We start from the raw sequence: 20,695 nt of genomic DNA, 5'->3' as shown, positions 1-20,695 counted from the left end.
AGAATATCTAAAACAAAATTAAAAAAGTGAAGGTATGTTCCATTAATTTGACTAAAGAAATAAAAAGTATTTATAACTGGAAAGGGATTTTTTTTCTAAAAGAATTAATATATACTAAGCTACAGCTATATATACCAAGCTACAACTACTTTGATTTTAGATATAATTATGAGCTATGATACATTCTGGGTATAGCTGGGGGAGGTGTCACAATTTGGGACATCTTCTCTTTTTTCCTTTAATTTACAAAATAATAAATGTAACACAAGAAACATAATAAACAACAGCACTAAACATTTTTTTAAGTGCTTTACTTCCAAAACCAGCCCCCCAAAAGAGTTACCTTATTTTACCAATATATGGGTCAATATGTTTGCATGATTTAGATTTCTTGTTTGGGGTCCCTGAGATGTATCCCTTGTCTTAAAGATTTGGTTCTCTCTCCCCTGTGGTATATAGTGTTTTATCAATTAATGTATGTGACTGGATAATTCTTTCCTCATTTAAGCCCTAATCCATTGCGGAGCTTCTCTAATATGACCTCCTGTGGTTCTCAGAGAAGCCTTTGAAGGAAATAGATTAAAACTGAGACCATTTTATGAAAAATAAAGATCATACCAGTAAGTCAGTATACCTAAGCTTATAATTGGTTGAAACATTTAGACCTAGAGGTATGCTCCCCTCAATACTTGATTTAAGAGGATGAGGCATATTTCATGATTATACAGTTTCATGTGTGAAGTATACTTTAATATACTTCATATATACATAAAAACATAGCAACTCCAATGTTGTGTCAGAGCAAAAATCCACTTAAGCCACCATGAAATCTTCAACAGAGCCAGTATTGTATACTTAGAGAAAGTATATGAAGTATATGAAATATGTGAAATTGGAAAGATAAAGATTTTCTCTTGGATAGCTTCTCAGCTTCTGTCACAATTTCACTGTCATTAAATCAATTATAAGAAAAATCTCTGGTCCCACTTACATCTAACATAGCTAAAGGCCTACCACAGACTCCCCGAACCTCTCTTCAGTTGCTTTTACCTGCTTTCCATGATCTGTCCACTTGGTCCTATAGAGATTGCTGTACAATTAACCAGCTGAATGAAGGGGAAAATGACTTTATGATATCTGCCTTCCTTGAGATGAATTATGTATCCCAAAAAAGTTAAGTAATTTCTATTGACTCTCTCTAGAAAAGACTTATTTCACTTTTTTCACATGTGAAAATAAAGGATGTTATAAAATGTATTATGAAACATATTTGTGTTAATCTTTACCCAGTGTAGATCAGCACACAAACATTCACAAAAACCAAAGATGGAACAGTTTATTTCCCTTAGAAGTATAATCACTGGACTAGAAGGCTAGTTTCTGAGACTGCTTGGAAGAAAAAAGAATGAGAAAAAGCACCATGTGTCTATCTGCAGGAATTCGGAGAATGTTATTGTAATTTATTTTATCATTTACCTATTTTACTGCATTGGAGTCTAGGAATGTATACGAGGATTCTTTTCCTAGCATCATCAGTTAGCTGGAAAACATAGCTCAAGACACAGGGAAGGAAGATAAAGTTATATTGGGACTTTAGAGCACATTTCTAGCTTTTGCTACTTATATCCTGTATATTCTATAACAAATAATATCTGGGTACCTTTAAGAATCTGTGCCTTATCTCCCCATGAAGCCACATATTTTAGAAAGACAACATAAATGACTCTTGTAGTACCAAAATATTGGTTATTATTAACCAATAATTTAATCGGTTGATTAAATTATTTCTCATAAATTGAAAGCAGAAGGAAGGTACCTTCTAGATTTTAGTTTTTTTGAAAAGATGTATTTTTCAAAATCTTAAATACATAATGGTGATTAAGTACCTGCCACATTTCATTATTATAAAATCTTCAAGGTGAGGGAAGACAGGATTCTGAGCAGAAATCATTGTCTAAAGATATAAAGAATTCCTGCTGTCGTACAGAAACAAAATTGAAGACTTTTTTTTAATCCTGAAATAAATAAATAAAAAAACCCAACAAAACCTTTTATGCTAGATCCATTTACATCAAAAGACTTCCAGAGAAAATTTTAACTTTATAAAGCTTACGAAGCTTGGAAATATGATCCTTTATTGGAAGTGATGACAGAATGTTGATTATAGTGTTGTGACTGTGACCTTGCAATTACTGAAGCCACATACACCAGCTGTGATGAGTATCTATGAACATGAGTTGAGCTCCTGCCAGATTATGAGTAGGACGTGGAATTTTGCAGTCCATACCAGTGCACTACCTATTGAGAATGAAATATTTTGTCTTTTACCTTTTTGGGTTTCTTTTTTTTTTTTTTTCTTTTTTTGTTTGTTTTATGTATAGTTTCTCCTAGTGATGAGTTCAATTGTACCAAATAGTAGAGTATTAAAGTGGCAAGATATAGCTAAAATTTACACATATATAAGCAGAGATGTCTACATAGCTGCATATGTGTCTGTGTATGTTTTGGCACAGTGTCAAAACTTTAACCAGTGTCTGTTGCTTTGAAGCTAAGATAAACACTGATTTTGAGAAGAGAGGAAATTGAAGTCATAAGCATTGACCCATATTCAAACTGTTAGATTATAACTACAGATTACACTCCTCATGAGTGAAGCTGGTTTTCACTGTTTCAGAGAAAAAAATTTGTATTGTAGAAAATGAACAAAAAGGCTTGTCTATTCAATGTTATTTATTGAACAACAACATATGCATACACTTTATGATTTACACATGATAAGGTGAAATAGTGAATCATTTTGCATAGTTGAACTCAATGATTGTATTTATCCTAATGGAACTGTACCATCTTCTGAGGAGTTACTCGAAAGTTGAATTTGTACCATTAGATCATCCATTTCTTTAACGATATGAATTATTTAAAATTTTGATTTTTTAGACATACAAAATTGTTCTACACACCAGGCAACTTTGGGAGTAAGGAGAACAGTCTGTTTTTTATAGTCTATTTGTTTATTTGAGCTATTGTTTGTTTGTCTGCTTATGACAATTATTATTCTCGGAATGAATGAACACTGAATACATTATATTCTAACCCTTAGAGCTTTATACATCCTGGGTTTTATCTATAAAGTTGTAAACAAACCAAATTTAAATATTGCACCATTAAAAGTAATCCAGCTTGACTGTTTAAATTATTTGTGCATTGTGTTTACTAGTGAAATATTACCATATAAAATCAAACAGGCAATTAAAGTTTACAAATGTAGGGAAAATATATTACCAACATGACATTGTAATTTAGTGACAGATATTGTATGGTAACATTGCAATGGCCCACAGCCAGTGAATTTTTCTGTGCAGATGGTCCCTGCACCTGCAAGCTATTGGAAGGTACCATTTTTTGAAAGCTATGTTTAGGTCTCATGAGAAGGCCTTTTTTGAATGTTAATGCAATGCCCAGAAATTCTGGCTTGTAGCAATTTCTACTATGATGAGACTAAGTTTTGTTTATTTCTCTATAAAAAAAATATCACGGTGGAAACCTGCATTACTAAAAGAATAAAGCCTTAACAGGCTATAATACATGAGGATAATTAAGGAATTGGTTGAATTAAAAAACAATGTCTCAAATGTTAGAGTGGTTTGCATATGGCATAATCACTGACACCTGTTCATATTGAGTTCAACATGAATGTTATGTGCCACGCTACTGCTTTGTACCAGCTATTTGAAATCATTTGGTTGACAGCCGCCTGAACATGAGCCAGCAGGGTGCTCAAGTGGCCAAGAGGGCCAATGGCATCCTGGCCTGTATCAAGAATAGTGTGGCCAGCAGGACCAGGGAGGTGATAGTGCCCCTATACTCGGCACTGGTGAGGTTGCACCTCGAGTACTGTGTTCAGTTTTGGGTTCCTCACTACAAGAAAGACATCGAGGTGCTGGAGCATGTCCAGAGGAGGGCAACGAAGTTGGTGAAGGGTCTAGAGCACATGTCTTATGAGGAGTGGCTGAGGAAGCTGGGGTTGTTTAGCCTGGAGAAGAGGAGGCTGATGGGAGACCTTATTGCTCTCTCCAACTACCTGAAAGGAGGTTGTAGTGAGGTGGGGGTCAGTCTCTTCTCCCTAGTAACGAGTGATAGAACGAGAGGAAATGGCCTCAAGCTGTGCCAGGGGAGGTTTAGGTTAGATACTAGGAAAAAATTCTTCACCGAGAGGGTGGTCAAGCATTGGAACAGGCTGCCCAGGGAGGTAGTTGAGTCTCCATCCCTGGAGGTATTTAAAGAACAGATAGATACGGTGCTTGAAGACATGGTATAGATGGACTTGGCAGTGATAGGTTGACAGTTGGATTCAATGATCTTAAGGGTCTTTTCCAACCTTGACAATTCTATGATTCTATGATTCTATGATTCTATGTTTCTATGATTTGGCACAAATATCAGTTATTGTATAATAACATTTAAAGTGAGGAAAATCATGCTTTTAACGTATTTCAGAAAAACTTCTTTGTTACATTATAGTGTTATTTCTGTATCACCAATGTTATTAAAAAAATACAACTATAGTTTATAAAGAGTTTACAAAGTTATCACATATATGAATTCCCATTTCAAAATCTATGGAGAGTGTATTTACCTATATTTTACACTTAGCTATGCCATGTATTTCCAATGAGAATGATGTAACTGTTTCATATATGATGTTTGTGTAATACCATAAATAAAAATATTTAGTAAAATTAGTAACTGATCCTTCTTCTAACAGCCACATTTGATTGTGCTTATTATAGCAATTTTTCTCTTTTTATGCATTTTTTTTAAGAATGGGAATTAGTAAATTCCCTTATGATAAAAAATAATTTACTTGATAACAGTTACTGGAGAGTGGATTTTAACCTTGCATTCAAAATTTAAACTTTTGTATGTGAAAAATTACTACAAAAGTCACTATTCAAATGCGTTTTTCTTTTCTTTTTCAAGTGGCGACACATACTTTTAAAGATGTTTTCTTGCAGATAATGATGCTTTTATACAGTTGAAACTTATTAAAAACATGTTATGAAATTTCTGCATTTTTAAAATGATTGCAAGTTCTTTCCAGAGTACTTTGAAAATGTATTAAATGAGTTCAATACTAATTATCATCCTCACTTTGAATGTTAACATGTTTTATTCATATATCTTAAAGTTGGTTGGAATGAGGGATCTTAACTGGGTAGTCAGCAAGTTTTCTATCAATATGATTTTCGTTCACTAAGCAAAGAATGCAACTGAAGTTTTGTTGAAATGATTAACAAGATAATATGCCTCCATTCTGGTCTGAGAATGGCATTTGTCATCCAAAGAACCCATCCTAACAGAACCAAAAATGGGGAGAAAAAAAAAAAATACAACCACTGAAATTCATCAGTCTCGGATCCAAAACACAGTGGACTGGTCTTTCTTTGCTGGGTCAAAAATCATGGAAGAAAAGAACTAGACCAGTGAGGACTCCAAAGGATTTGAGAAGGTCTTGCTACTCACAGTCAAACCAAGTACCTCTTGAACTGACACCAGTGCTTGCAGGAGAGATTCCTGAAGGGGCATAAACACATAGATAACATGCAGCAGGTAGCAGCAGCGAAATTGATGAGGCATTATCTCTGAAAGGTTTGCAAGCTGTTATTATAGACCATCTCACTGAAACAAATTTTATGAGGGGTGTTCCAAAAGTCTGAAAATCTTGGTGAAAATCAGAAACTCTGCTGCTTATACTCCACGCTATTTGTATGTTGCAGGCAAATAGTCATGCAGAGATTGGTCAGATCAATGACAAAAAGTACACAGGTAGATAGATGTCAGCTTTGGAACCATATGGACAAATGTATTTATGAATATTTGACATAGAAAGTAATCAGATCCATGCTGACCAGAGGGAAAGCTATAACCTCTACACATACCTAGAGGACAGCACTCATGGATCCAGGTTGTTATAGGCATGAGAGTCTGGAACATAAGGTTTAAAATAGCAGGAAAATGATGTTAAATCACAGCAGATTAACCTACCTAATGCCCAATTAGAGGATAACCTGATAACTGTTCAACAGTTATATACAAGTGCACTGGCACAAAGATAAAAAATGTGAAGGTCACACATGAAGATTTGGGCCAATGTATGTTGGCCCTCAGGACTGAGTACATAGCCAATTTCTTAAAGGATGCAAGAATTTTTTGTTTATCTTCAACTCAGATAAACAGAATTACACATCTTTTCTGTAGTTTACTATTTCTTAGCATTTTGGAGGTTAAAACAAGTATACTAGTCTATTCTGTAAGCAGAGTTTATTACAATTAAAAGCAAGTGCTTATATGATGCAAAGTGCTGAACAAATCACGCTGGGATATGAAAAAAACATGAAATTTTGTGTCATTTTTCATTTCTGCTCTTCTTTAATTTGTGTTGCTTGTTTCTGGTGCAACAGGCTAGCAGGAGGACTTAAGTCCTGTTATGTGCCTAAATCCAAACTCTACATTCTCAGACTTGGCATAATGAATGTTTTTAGCCTTTTAGACACTTGTGTCCAGATTCATGTAGAATCTGAAACATCAACAGTGTAGATATTTTCTTCTGAGTTCCAAGAAAATGGTGGTCCTTTTGGATGTTTGTAATGTAGGTCCCTCTTCTTAATTCTTTTTTTTTTCCCCAGTTAAAATCAAAAGGCAATTGATTTAATTACTACTCAGTTTGGATCAACTACTGTTCATTGCAGTCAGCAGTAGTGTGTCTATGTTCTCTGGTGGGAGCACAATAACACTGCTCCTATCATCATCAGTCTTCAAAACTAAAGTTTCTGGCTAGAATTTGGACCAATGACTGCAGCTGAACTTTCTGTGTGCAATAATTGGAGTGATGTTGAAAGCATGAATAAAGTGAACATAAAAGTCTCATTTAAGAAACAAGATTAAAAACTCATCTATGTATTTTAAAGTCTAATCATAAAAAATACATGTAGATACAATTACTGTTTTAAAAATAAAATTACAAACAGGCTGGGATATTTTTTATCTTTGTAATTGACTGAGGTATGGACACAATTTAATTGCACCTAGTTTGGATTTTTCATGCATTTTAATTTTTCCATTTATTTCAGTCTCCTTGTCAGTAGCCTTCAACAAAGATAGTGAAAAGATCTCATAGCTCCATAATTTACATTGTGACTCCCTGAATTGTAAAGATAAAGGCATTTTGTTGAAAAAAAAAGGAAAATCAACTTGAACTTACTGATATTTAGTTAACAAAAAATATAGAATTTAATTATATTCTTAGGGATTTATATTATGAAGAATGGAATATCAAGGGAAGGAAATATTATTAACTTTTTTTTCTTTTTTTTTTTTTTACTATTTGGGATCACGTTGACATGAATCTAACAGATAACTGGGAGTAGCATCTGAAGACTTTTCTGAAAAACTTTACTGTACTGTCTGGTACTCTAAAAAAATAAACTAGACAACCTTAATCTTTTTTATAGTCCTCTTTATTATGCATTTATGACTATGTGTAAGTCTTCCTTTTTACATCTATGTTACACTATACATTAATTGATACAATGCTAGGATGTATACAGGGGAAGAAATGTGGCACAAACCCACAGCATTGAAGGTCTGTTTATTCTCCCACTAAAATCAGCAGGAAAGACATTTGGTTAAAAGGGATATATAAGACCTGATTCTTCTCTATGAACTCATAAAAAATAATACTCTTAAATGAAACATTTTCTTGACAGTATAAGATTCATATTTTAATGATCTCCTGAGAAGTTTAATTATGATTTTGAAGATTAAATAGGAATTAGTTCAAATTGCATTGTCATTACACTGCCCTTGAACTTTTCCAGTTGTGACTGTGATGTTTTGAATTATTTAGAAACACAGTTTTTTCTCTTTTTATCAAGTAATCAGAGAACTTCTCACTTTTCTCAAAACAGAAACACAATACAGATTTTACTGCTGAAAAAAATCTGGCAAAGAAAAGGGAGAGAGCTAAAATTATATTTGCAAACATGATGTTGTTTTCCTCCCTTGTGCCCCATAAGTACTTTGTAAGAAATGACACCATAATACGAGTTTTGTCTATAACCTTTATGCCTTTCTTTTCTCTGTAGTCCTGGCAAAGAGAGGAGCAGAGTGAGATGTCAAGTAAAAGGTATTGCAGAAGCTTCCAGTCACAAAATAGTTTCTGTGCAGTTGTATGAACTTTGTAATAATTACTAGAACTGGCTAGGAATTTTCTGCAAGAACGATTTTGTCATACAGAATATTCTTTCAGTGTGGTACAAATTCCATAGAAAATTTCAATTTAAACCACCTTTTTCAAATAAAATCAGTTATGGGAATAAGAAAGTAATACTGACAAGGCAAACAGTCAGGAGATGAGATTGAGTGACAGGGAAGTATATAAGAGAACAGAAAGGCTGAATGGCCCAGCTCTTCATTACTTAAGCTGGCTGCCAGTCTACTTAAGCCTGCAAATTGGTTCATTTTGAAATGCTGAATGTCCAGCTTTCAGAAGTTCATTGCTTAAAGGCACTAATCAAAATTGTTAAGTGTCTTCATAAAGTAAGACAGCATTCCAGAGAAATCCCTAACTGGAATTTTTGAGAAATTGTTATTTTTAATATGGTTAGGGAAACACCTTTTTTTTTCCCCTCCCAGAAAGCCTGACATATTTCATTGAAAAGAAATTCTGTTCCCCAATTATGTTTTGCACAGATATGTCTATGTAGTCTGTCAAACATATGCAGTGCTATGCAGCCATCTGAAACAATTGAAGGCAAGCTAGCTCAGGCACCAAAAGCTGTACCACTTCTCTTACTTGGTGTGCCACCTAGACTACTGCAGATTATTTTTCAAGATATTTTTGCTTTTAGAAGCTTACATTACTTCATTGGGGAGTAACTCTTCAGAGACAACCCCCAAAACAAACATTGAACGACATTGGTTTGTTCAGATTTTTCAATTTGGAAGTATTTAGGACAAGCAAGTAATTCAGAAAGATACCTTAGATTTTTAGATAAAAGGTTTAGAGGTCATGATGTCAGTAATTGCTACTAGCCCGCATTTTGCTGTTTATTGCATATAATATGTTTGTGGGCTTATTGAACCCTCACAAAATGCAAGTGAAATTTCAGACCCTAGCTTAAGATATTAAAAATTTGTGTGCATATAGCTGCATCTATGCTACAAGGTAGTGTAAAGATACCAGAGTTAGCTGTAAACAAAGCTATCTTGTGTATTGGGAACAATCTTATTCGGCATTACACTGAAAAGCATGGCAAATTAGTCAACATTGAGGTTGCTGCTGCTGGAGGTAAATTGCTCTTGATACTTAAACTACCTTATTTATGACTATCCTGTGTATCTCTGTACACTTCTGCCTCTGTAGAGCAGATATACTCACAGATCAACTGAAAAAGTTACAAAGGATCTGAAGATGAAGTTAACAAGAAGGGGTGCAAAATCAGGGCTTTATTTTTTCATTCCAAGCTTTGGGATAAGCAAATTCTGAATGTTCGTAAGCTATTTCCCCCCCTTTTTTTTTTTTTAATCTCCATTTAAAATATTGTAATACTTCTGTTACCTTCTGCTAGCTTTTTGTATGCCACTGCTTTAATCACTAGCTTCTATTTCCTGGCTTGTCAGTATAATGCTAATACAATTAAAGATACTCATTCTTGCAAAATACATGTTGTAATATTAATGTGTCTAATTGTAAATAACACTGGGAAGTGTCTTACTTCAGAAAAGCAGAAGAGATTATAAAATACATGCAAAATAGAAAATAAGGAAAAAAAATATAACAGCTGTTCACACCAGGAAATTTCCTGCTTTTGTACTTTGGAAGAAAAAGATATAGCCTGATACATAGGTTTCACTGTGAAGTCAAACAAATTCAGATCACAAATCCATGATTTTTTTTTCACCTAACAATTCAGACAACTCCTCGTTACTATTTTTCTTAAAATAAATGTTCAATATATTTCTAAAATAATGTGTCATAACTGAAGTTGAAGTAATTTTCCATTGGTTTTCCTATCTGAAAGCCTAAAATACAGATAAAATTTTAAATTATAGCTTTCAAAATAATTTAATTAAATGGAGAGCTGATTTGAAACTGATTACCAGCCAGCTGAATATAGATGTATATTTGCAACAACAATTCAATGGTGAAGTCAGTAAGCAGAACTTTTTTCCTATTGAAATCAGAAGTTTGAAACAAGACCTCAATATATAGAATTTTCCAACACATGCTTGAAATTGGGAAATATATAGAGACTAAAATTTTCCACATTTTAAAATTCTAATGAACTTTTCAGTCAGACATAGTTACAAATTGGTTCCACCTCAAAGTGAAAAGGACTATAAATCTCTGTACATATATGTTTGTAATATGGCACCTCTGAAGCATACAAGTGGAACTAGCATAGATGCCTACTATGGCAGCAAAAGACTACAAATATGGAGTTCCTCTCTCTCTCTGAGATCTTTAAATTTCACAGAATCATAGGATCATAGAATGCTTTGGAATGGAAGGGACCTTTAAAGGTCATCTAGTCCATCCCCCCTGCAATAAGCAGGGACATCTTCAACTAGATCAGGTTGCTCCTAGCCCCATCCAACCTGATGTTGAATGTTTCCAAGGATGGGGCATCTACCACGTCTCTGGGCAACCTGTTTCAGTGTTTCACCACCCTCGTCATAAAAAATTTCTTCCTTATATCTAGTCTGAATCTACCCTCTTTTAGTTTAAAACCATTACCCCTTTTCTTATCACAACAGGCCCTGCTAGAAAGTCTGTCCCATCTTTCTTGTAAGCCCCCTTTAAGTACTGAAAGGCTGCAATAACGTCTCCCAAGTAGCTGATTTTCTCAGTAGCTGATGAGTTTTAAAGGCTTAGGATTAAAGATTCACTATAGCTATATAAGCACCAAGGCAGACTTCTTAACAGCTATCACATCAAAACAAAACAGAAATGTCCTCAAATGTCCTCTGCTGTTGTCAGGGGATCTGCATTGCCTTCTAGAGCCATTCTCTCAGCTGCCTACAGACAAAATCTAGCACAATTATTCTTCTAATATGTATATCTAACTCATAGAGACAAAATTGGTCTTTGGGGCCCCTGTAACTGAAAAGTATTTCCAAGATGATAGGACAAGCCATTATGTGGAAAGATTATATGTTACAAATGTGCTCTTTTTTTGATGATGTCTTGATGTCAATGATGTGCTTATTTTCTAACTATGACCCAGATATTGATAAAGGTACTACCAACATTGCTGAAACCTGGCATCTCACAGAAGAAACACACTGTTGAACTCAAACAGTACAAATTTATTCACATCCTTATTCTCCTATATCATCTTTTGCATCAACATATTAGTCTATTATAAACACATAAAAGCACAAAGACATAAAAAAGAGACGTATTACTTTAAAAATTCTCTAAGTAAAAAAGAAATAATGTTGTGGGGACTGATTTTGTCTTCTTTGGGAATACATTTGCTGAAAAGAGAAGAAAACAGAGAAGTAAAAAAGAAAAAGGCCTCTGCCTGATGCTACAGAGCATCAACATTCATTTTAAAAGACAGATTCTAAACTAATTTTGAGATTTCACTTGTCTTTCTAGCTATAAATCAACCACAGATCTGAGTTCTCACATGTTACCTTAGGAGGATAAATTCTACTAAGGACATTCACACAGAATAGTACAGAGAAAGGCTGGAGAAGTGGTTAAAACATAAAACGGGAAGAGTATTTCAGTAAAAGCTAGACCAAAACATCTTGAAACAAAAATAAATGCTCCACAATGGCCTCAGAAAACACATTTAAGATAACAGCTGGAGTTTAATTACAAATCAATGTATGTTTAAAACGTACATGAAAGCATTTTTTTTTCTTTGTTGCTTATGGACTGTGCATATATAATGATGGCTAGAGTAGGAGCATGTTTACATTGGGGAAGAAGATAGCCTGCTTTGCAAGAACAGTATTGTAGTGTTTGATATTTTCATGAGTTATTGTTTCAAATGCAATCAGCTAATATAGATGTTTTCAGTTGGTTTTTGGAATTGTTTTGTTTCTAAATTATGCAAAGATGTGAGGAAACAGAAGGTTTCAATTTCAGTTTGGATTCTAAGCCAAAAATCTCCAACTCTGAATCCAACCTCGACTAGTTTCTTCAGGGTTTGGAGAAAGAAAAGAAGGGCTTGGATATGACAATGCAATCATGCTGTTGTAAGAGGAATATATGATAAGTGAGGAAGGCAGAGAAGACTAGCACTGTGATGCAAACCTACAAACAGCCAAAAAAAAAAATCAAACCCTAAACATTTACATTAAAATATACAATTGCTATGAAATTGCTGTTGTATTTTTCATACACCTCAGTATATGAACTAGTATAATATATGCATTTCATATTAGAAACATTGCTGGAGCCAGTGTTGACCTATAGTTTCAACTCCTAGTTTCAAGGAACAAACCTGTCCTTCTTAGAGAGCCCAGGTTTGCCTCTTTCTCCACTTTTCTGCTCAAGGAACCAAACTGCCAAGCAGTGTTTTGCCCATCCCACTAGAAGGCATCTAGTGGATGCCTTCATCTATATGAGCTTCCCTGAACTCTAACAACTTCACACTAAAATCAGACTTGACTTACATCTATACATCATGGGTGAGATTCTGCTCAATGAAATATGAGTCTTTAATGTCTATAATGACATAATTGACTGAATTCCCACTACGTTTGGGTTAGCTGTCTAAAAAGCAACTGGATAGGCTGGTAGTGTTAGATAGTATCTTTTGTCCAGCCTGGCCTCCATGTGCTTTACAGTCTGTGTAACATCTTTAATAGCTGTAGACTCTGCAAAGGAGCAAACTGAATTAAACAGACACCTGCACTTGATCAATGGAACCCTGATGAATGAATTCCTCATCTCTGTTGACTATATTGGTTAAATCTTCATTGACTCTGATGGGAACTTAAACTTTTAGCTCACAGGTACATATCTATACTGTACAAACCAGCATTAAGGAAAAGTGGACCCCACTCCATATATGGATTGGAGGTAATTAATACAAGCACAAAGTTAAACATGAAGTCTCAGATGCTTAAAAAATCTTTCCTAATCTCAGGTGCCTGAGAATACCATGCCTCACCTCCAGCTGGCAGTCAAGTCATGGATCTATCCTAGCTGCTCTGTACCACCTGCCAGCCACACACAGATGTCTTGGATACCTTAAAGCATCTCAAATGGTTTGCTTAATCAACTTAGTTGAGTTTGAAGAATCAGAAATAATTTTGGCAAAAGTGGTGGTTTTGAAAGTAAATTAATTAGGAAGTTATATCTTTGTGTTTGAAACAGGTTGAGAACAGGGAAAAGTTTGGAATGTGCCTATTAAGGCAGTTATCCAAGATGTTCCTGTGAAAAGGGAGAAAAAAGTCGCCTAACAATACCATGAGATAGTCCGTTACCTAAGAACTAACAAGCAAGCTTGAAATTTTTTACAGAGTAGGTGAAAAAGCTGGATCTTTTCCTCCTGATTAGGGAAGGAGTTGCTCATTCGGAACATCTGTTCTTCATTCTAACCATCTTTAAGCACAGGAGCAAAAATGTTTTTGTTTAACAGATTTCGAGATAATGCCGGTCCTAAGATAATGTGTGCAATGAAACAAGCTAGCTGAGATATTGGTTCATATGTTGTCTAAACAACAGTCATTAATTATAAATTTAATAGTGTCTTAATTTATAATTTGTAAATCTGATCCATTATTACAAATTCTTTTTTGAAGAAAACTTTTTTATCCATAAATTGTAATTAATGAACCAAAGTGAGAGATAGTATCATTATTCTTTTGAGTACAAGAAATCCATCACAGGAATGCAAACTCAACTCTGCATAGTCCGATACTCCAGCATCTTACAAAATTTGCAGGATTTGTAGGGAAAACCATGTTTCTTTTGGAGATATTCAAATTTTGATTGGATGACACTCCAGGAAACTTGATCTACACTGGCCCTGTTTGGAGCAAGAGTCTGAATGAGGTGAACTGCACGTACATGTTTCTATGCTGATTAATCAGAACTGGATGACAAGTTGCTATCATGTAGAGATACATGTCTTGGTAAGCATTATCCTGAGCCTCTTTTAGAAGTATGAAGTTTGAAATGAGAGATCTTGGCTGGGAGATCGGTCCTGTTCTCTCATTACATTCTCACAGAATAAACAACATGTGGTTGATACTTGTCTTTTAGCTATTTATATTCCCAAGTTTACAACACAAGTGTGGTAATCTGCAGCAGATAGTGAGTTAGGGATTTTCAGAGCTAAAATGAGAGTTTCTCATCACTAGCTCTTGAATGAGAGCTGCTGCAAGTTCAGTCTTATCTGTTGTCCTGTCATGACAGCAGCACACAATCAATGCTGAATTAAATAAATTAAGTGATTAGCATTAACGAAGTTACCACAGAAAGAAGTGAGGATATCCTCAAACAGAATATGTATCTAGATACTGATGTTAATCATTATGAGGTTTGATTATCTTTTGCTGTAATCAGTTCTACCTCATAACTGCAGTGCACACTGCCTATTTGAGAGCATTGAATTACTGTCCATACATATTCATGAGTATCTGAACTTTGTCGATATCTCCATACTGTTTTGCACTTAGTTCAGTAGACTCCCCCCCTCCACAAACCAAAACAGTAGAATCATAGAATCACAGAATCATAGAATCATAGAATAGTTTGGGTTGAACGGGACATTTAAAGGCCATTTAGTCCACCCCCTCTGCAATGAGCAGACACATCTTCAACGAGATCAGGTTGTATCTAGATACATATTCTGTAAGAGTAGACTTGTACATGACAGGTTAAAAGAGCAGATGCATTTCAACATTCATGTCTTAAAAAAAAGATGGTAAGACCCTCAGTATATTAATACAGAAATATATGAAAAGTTAATTTCCAGAAGTGCGGGGTAATAAAAACAAGGTCTGTCCAAACTCTCTTTATTAATAATTTAAAAAGTATGTATATGTGAAGTGCTTTTTAAGTAATGAGTGTTAGTCATAAATATTTAACAGTTGCGCTTATGAAATATGCCCTAAATTACGTCCAAATGTTAACAAGAATGCCTTATACTTGACAGAACAAAGAAGCCCATAAATATTTCAGAAGTGTGTGTCTGACATGTGGAAGCTGAGAAGACATGTCCTGCTCTTTGTTTTAATCTGACACTGCAACCTTCAGGTCTGTGCTTTTCAAGCTTAATGGGAACAAAGAGCTTTCTATCCAAAGCCAGTATCAGAGCCAACAGAAGATTCCCTTTGGAGTTTGTTATCAGGCAAGTACAAGTTACCTCATCAAAATCATGGGGCAAGAAATTCAAAGCACATAAGCAGTGGCTCAACCCATCCTCATGCTGAGTGTCTTCTGTGTGTTTATCTTTATCAGGAATAAAGTTCATAGGAAGTTCACAGGATGTTGACTTCCTATTGCCTTCAAGAGGAAATTAATTGATTGTCCTCAGGAGGTGTTCAGCATCTGTTGCAACAATGTCTTGAAGAATTACTTGCCAAAAAAACCCCAAACTATTCTAATACACTAGGAGATAACTGATAACTTTATAATTGTAATTAGAACAACTAGTAATGGAGGAAAAAATGAAAAAATAGTTGGAGGAAAAAATAGGCAATCACCTACAGATAAATTCTTCACTTAACCCTTAATGTTGCAATTGAAAAAGTGAGTGTCTTAGAATTGCAATCCAGATTTTGTCCTTTTTTATTTGTCCTTAATATTTTAAGCAAAGGCAGGATAAGTAGGAGAAAGGAATATTACCTATGTAGAGTGGAGAAGAACAGAGAGAAATTAAGACTTCAGGTCAAGACTCCTGTTATGACTTTGGGTAAGATCTTTTCTTACACTTCCTCCTGAAACTTTTCTCTCTGAATAATGGAGAAACTTCTCCTGGAACATCTCTCTGAGAACTGTGAGACTTATGTGTCCACTGTCTTGTGACTGAGGTGACACTATAAAAGGACACGGTTTTCAGTAATGCTAGAGAAATAATTTACATGGAGAAATAAATAATAAAGTGCAAAGTAAGAGTACTGTATTTACCTTAGGAGAGACATTCAGAGTTTTCACAGGTTTTTGAATGCTTCAGTTCAGGGAGAAAATCTCAGCTTTACAGTAGTCAATGATCCCTTCTGTCACTATGACAATAAAGCTAGAATTTCACTCAAGGAGTACAAAATGGCTAGAATATTCAGTGTCTTCTGCCAAAAGGTTATTTTCAAAGAGTTCAACTTCCTTTTCTTTCTCTCTCCGTAATGGCTCTCACAGAGCCCACAGCAGATACTTGGGTGTAAAAGCTCTCTCCTTTCCCCTATGAAAATATCATCCTTAATTGCTTTATGAAAGGCCTGTAGGGCTTCCACCTCTATTCACCTGGGCCTCCCACTACCAGAAAATAGTTCTTTGATCTGTACAGTTCCCTCACTGCATTATAATGAGTTTGTAAAAGCATTTCTTCTTCCCCCACTCCCCTCCCCCTGCCACTGGTTTCCATCTGAACTGTGAGTTGTATTAGCTTTTCTTTTATAACCCCCTTTTCAGTAGTAATGTACACGTCTTAGCCAAATAGAACTCCTGCAGCTCATGGATGACAGTAACGCTGAGGAGACTCCCAAGTCCAGACTCCCAAGTACTTCTTGCTGTCATCAAAGTGGGTCCAGTCAGTATGCTTTACTGAAAAGCAGGACTCTGAAAGAAGTCAGGTTCATGCCCTTGCTTAAAGGCTAAAGAAATAGTGACAAAGCAGTACAGAGTGGGCATACTTAGATTAACATGGAAATATTTTAATGAGGATAAGAAAATATCAATATACACAGTTAATTTTTGTTAGATCTTTTTCATGTGATCAGAGGTGTCTTATGATAAGAGAAGTTAAGGATGTGCAATATATACTGAACCTGGACAATTGCTTATACTTTAAAAACAAACAAGGTTATACTATGCTTCAGCATACATAGTGGTTCAATTACTTTATGTTTATGGAAGAGATTAATCTCTTATATATTGGAAATCTGGAAGGCATGTCGAGTACAGAAAACTTGTACTGTCTTTCACATCATTACCTGCTTTCCAAAAGTAGACGTAGGTCATTAAAACCTAACCAGGAGGATGTATTGTTTGGTAATTACATTTAAGCTGATAAAAAGTCATATGAGTGAATACAATATTAAGAAAGCAGATGGCAGAGATGGTGATGTATGAGCCTGAGACAACTGCAGATATCACTTGTGTAGTATCAGCATGGTATTTAGTAGTATTCACTGACTTTTTTCCAAGGAAAGTTTTCTATAATCTGCTGATGCATCAGTGCGCTACTTCAGAACTGTGGCATAACCTTGCTGAAAGCTATTGTAAGCAATGACATCACAGATTGAAAATTAAATTTATCACCATATCTGACAAAGGGAGAGTAGTACATCAGAAATGCAAGTATCACAAGGCAAGAAGTCTGAATTGATCCAAATGTTAGGGTGTGATCTCCATCTTATGGGGTTTTTTAATAATTTATTCAGGCTACCTCTCAGTGCCAAAACTTAGTGTATGGGAAACGTTCAGGAATGCAGGGGAAAATTATCTCTTTAAGACTGGACATCTGAGACATTCCAAGTGACTTCTGAAGTTAAGAGCTCATGACCCTGTGGAAAGCACCTGGTGAGTTCACTAGTCTTTTTTTAATACAGTTGTACTCAGTTCTCCATCTCCTTTGCAAAGATACACAGTGATCCTATGAGATACCATATCCATGTATCATAAGACTTTTACAGGGTGTCTCCACAGTAAAATGGTTCCCCCAAAAGTTACCTTTGACACCTAGGAACCCAGAAGTAATATTTGCCCAATAGCGACTGAAACCATTAGCCAGAATTAACTGACAATTGCAAAGTTCATCACCAATATATGTGTCATAACCTTCTTCTACTTGTTAAACTATTTTAAACTAACAGTTATATGAATAACATTTTGGCAAATATGAAGTTTATGTCTGTGCAGTACTGCTCAGTAGTTTTACAGTTACAGATTTTCTAGAAGCTGTATAATGTCTTGTATTTATATATTATATTTTATATATTATATATTTTATAATGTCTTGTATTTTATATAACTCATGTATATATCTATATATATTTTTATATATTTATACATATGTGTCTCAAAACTGTATATGTAATATATTTAATTGATAACATGATATTTGAATATTTATACTCATTGTGATGAAAATGTTTTTTGTTTAAACAGATAGATGTGTGTTTAAACAGATAGATGTGCGTTTAAACAGATAGATGTGCATTTAAACAGCTTTCTTTGAAAACTTGAACTTGAGATTTTGATATGTTTTCATAGTAAATCTACAAGACTTGCAGACTAAAATTGGTATACTTTTTCACTATAACTTGATATGAAAAGCAATAAAAGATTAGTCAAAGTGAGTATTTTTGTACATTTTAACCAAATCAAGGTTTCTAGAGAATCCCAAGCAAATTTTTTTTTCTGAAATAATAGACTATCAGAAGATTTTAAAATGTATTAATATCATTCAGATTATCTGATTATGAATATTAACCTGACGTTATTCTGGAAGTAAAAGAAGTTCTTGCTGCAAGAAAGATCTGCAGATAATGCAATACTCTAAGATAGATCATTATGATATATCTATATTTTATACATATATATATTACAGCTGAAACAATAGTTTTAATGCATGTGTGCATCTCATTTTCTGAGATCTAGTCAAAGAATTGACTCTTTCTCTTTCTTAAACTGTATGTTGGCAATCCCATATTTTTCTAGGATATTAAAAATCAAAAGAAAACAAAATTTAAAGCAACAGCTTCATGGCCAACTGTAAACATCACTAGGTTGTTCCTCAATTAGATTTTGTTTAAACACACAGTATATTTTCAAAGACAGTATCTTCTGCATGCATTGCATGCATAATTAATTAATTCAAAACTCATAACAAATTTGTGAATTATGTTTAAAAAAACCCTAATCAAGTAAAGTGCAAGAACTATTATATTTTTCCACAATTTCCTTACATTTACATAATAAATTATAAAAAAGTATTAACATATTCCAAGTTTATAGCACATTGGAGCAAAACAACATTTTATTATAATGTTGAAGGTACTATTATTATTTATTTCTCTTGTCTTCCAACATTCCTTCTACAATATGTGAGTTTTCAGTTCAGTGTTGGCTTTCTTCTTCTTCTTATGCACTAATGTGTTTTTAGCCTTTCTATATATTCTTGTATCTGTTATAATCAGCTCTCTTTTCAAGTTCTCAGAATACTTTTTATCCCTTTTACATTGTATAAAATTCAAACTGGAGTGACCAATAATAATTATACACCAGTGTTACAGTTTTGGTTTGTATGGACATAGAAATAACATTCTGAGATAACTTGTTTAGAAATATAAACAGAAGAAATATATTTTTGCTTATCTGCATATGTAGACCAGTCTACTGAGAAATCTGTCACTGGATTTGTCCTGCACTTGCATAGAATCACTAGAAAATAATTGAATTTTCCATAGTAGTAGTTACAGAGCATTTCATAGATCCCAAGAAAATATGTAAATGGAAACTATTTCTTAATCAGCATTTTAGATATCAGGATACTTTCCTCATATGAAACAAACTTAAGGAAACAGAAAACATACTCCAATTTTGGATGTGGGAGGGGAAGGAGGGTGTTTGTTTTTAGCAAATGCCTGTTTGAATTTTTGCTTTGGTCTACTCTAACTGTGAAAAGGTAACCTGCTGCACCCTGTTGAATACCGTATTGGCTTTATATCACAAGGTGTTGGCAGGGTACAGGTGATCAGGAACCAGAGCTTTTCAACAACAAAAATCAGAACTGAAGTGGACTTCTCCAGTTTTCCTCATTTATGTCTGATTTTTTAACATTAATTGCACTCCTCTAAATAGGGGAATATCAATTGTTCCTGATACTGTTTAGATTGGTTCTGGTTTTATCAGTCATCCTACTCATTACCGCTGCAGGATGTTCTGCTTATTTGCAGTCCCTTGGGCTTACCTTATTTCTTATCTTGAGACTTTTCTTATTTGAATGCCTCCTATGAACAACTACACACACCTTTTCTTGCCCCTTTGGTGGTCAATTTGATCACATATTTATGTGAAATATTTATTAATTATACCTGGATAGGCCATCATAGTGTTACAAGATCATTGCAGTTGTTAGTTACACCATTTTGGTACACCTATATTTGGGTTCGAGATAGATAAATATTATTTAAACTCTGATTAGAGCACTTCTAAATCATAGGTTAGAGAACTCTACTTTGGCTACAGTGGGGAAAAACACTAATATTCTTTTTCTCTGCATGAAATACCCATCCTAACAGGTCCTACATTGGATGTACATTTTTTCGTAATTACATCAGCTTGGCAGCCCACAATCACATTGTAATATACTTTTGTACTTTGATCAAGTATATATACATTATGATACTAAGGTAACCAGGTCTTTCTCTTTCTTGCCATTTTCAAATGACAGAGTCTTATTTTGTATCTGAAAAGTTTGACATTCATTCTTTACATGGTCCTTTA

This window comes from Nipponia nippon, unplaced genomic scaffold (genome assembly GCF_047370975.1).
Source record: "Nipponia nippon isolate SJK-2023a ecotype South Korea unplaced genomic scaffold, ASM4737097v1 scaffold_2, whole genome shotgun sequence".
In the NCBI taxonomy this organism is placed as follows: domain Eukaryota; kingdom Metazoa; phylum Chordata; class Aves; order Pelecaniformes; family Threskiornithidae; genus Nipponia; species Nipponia nippon.
Note: the sequence above shows the minus strand (reverse complement) of the source record.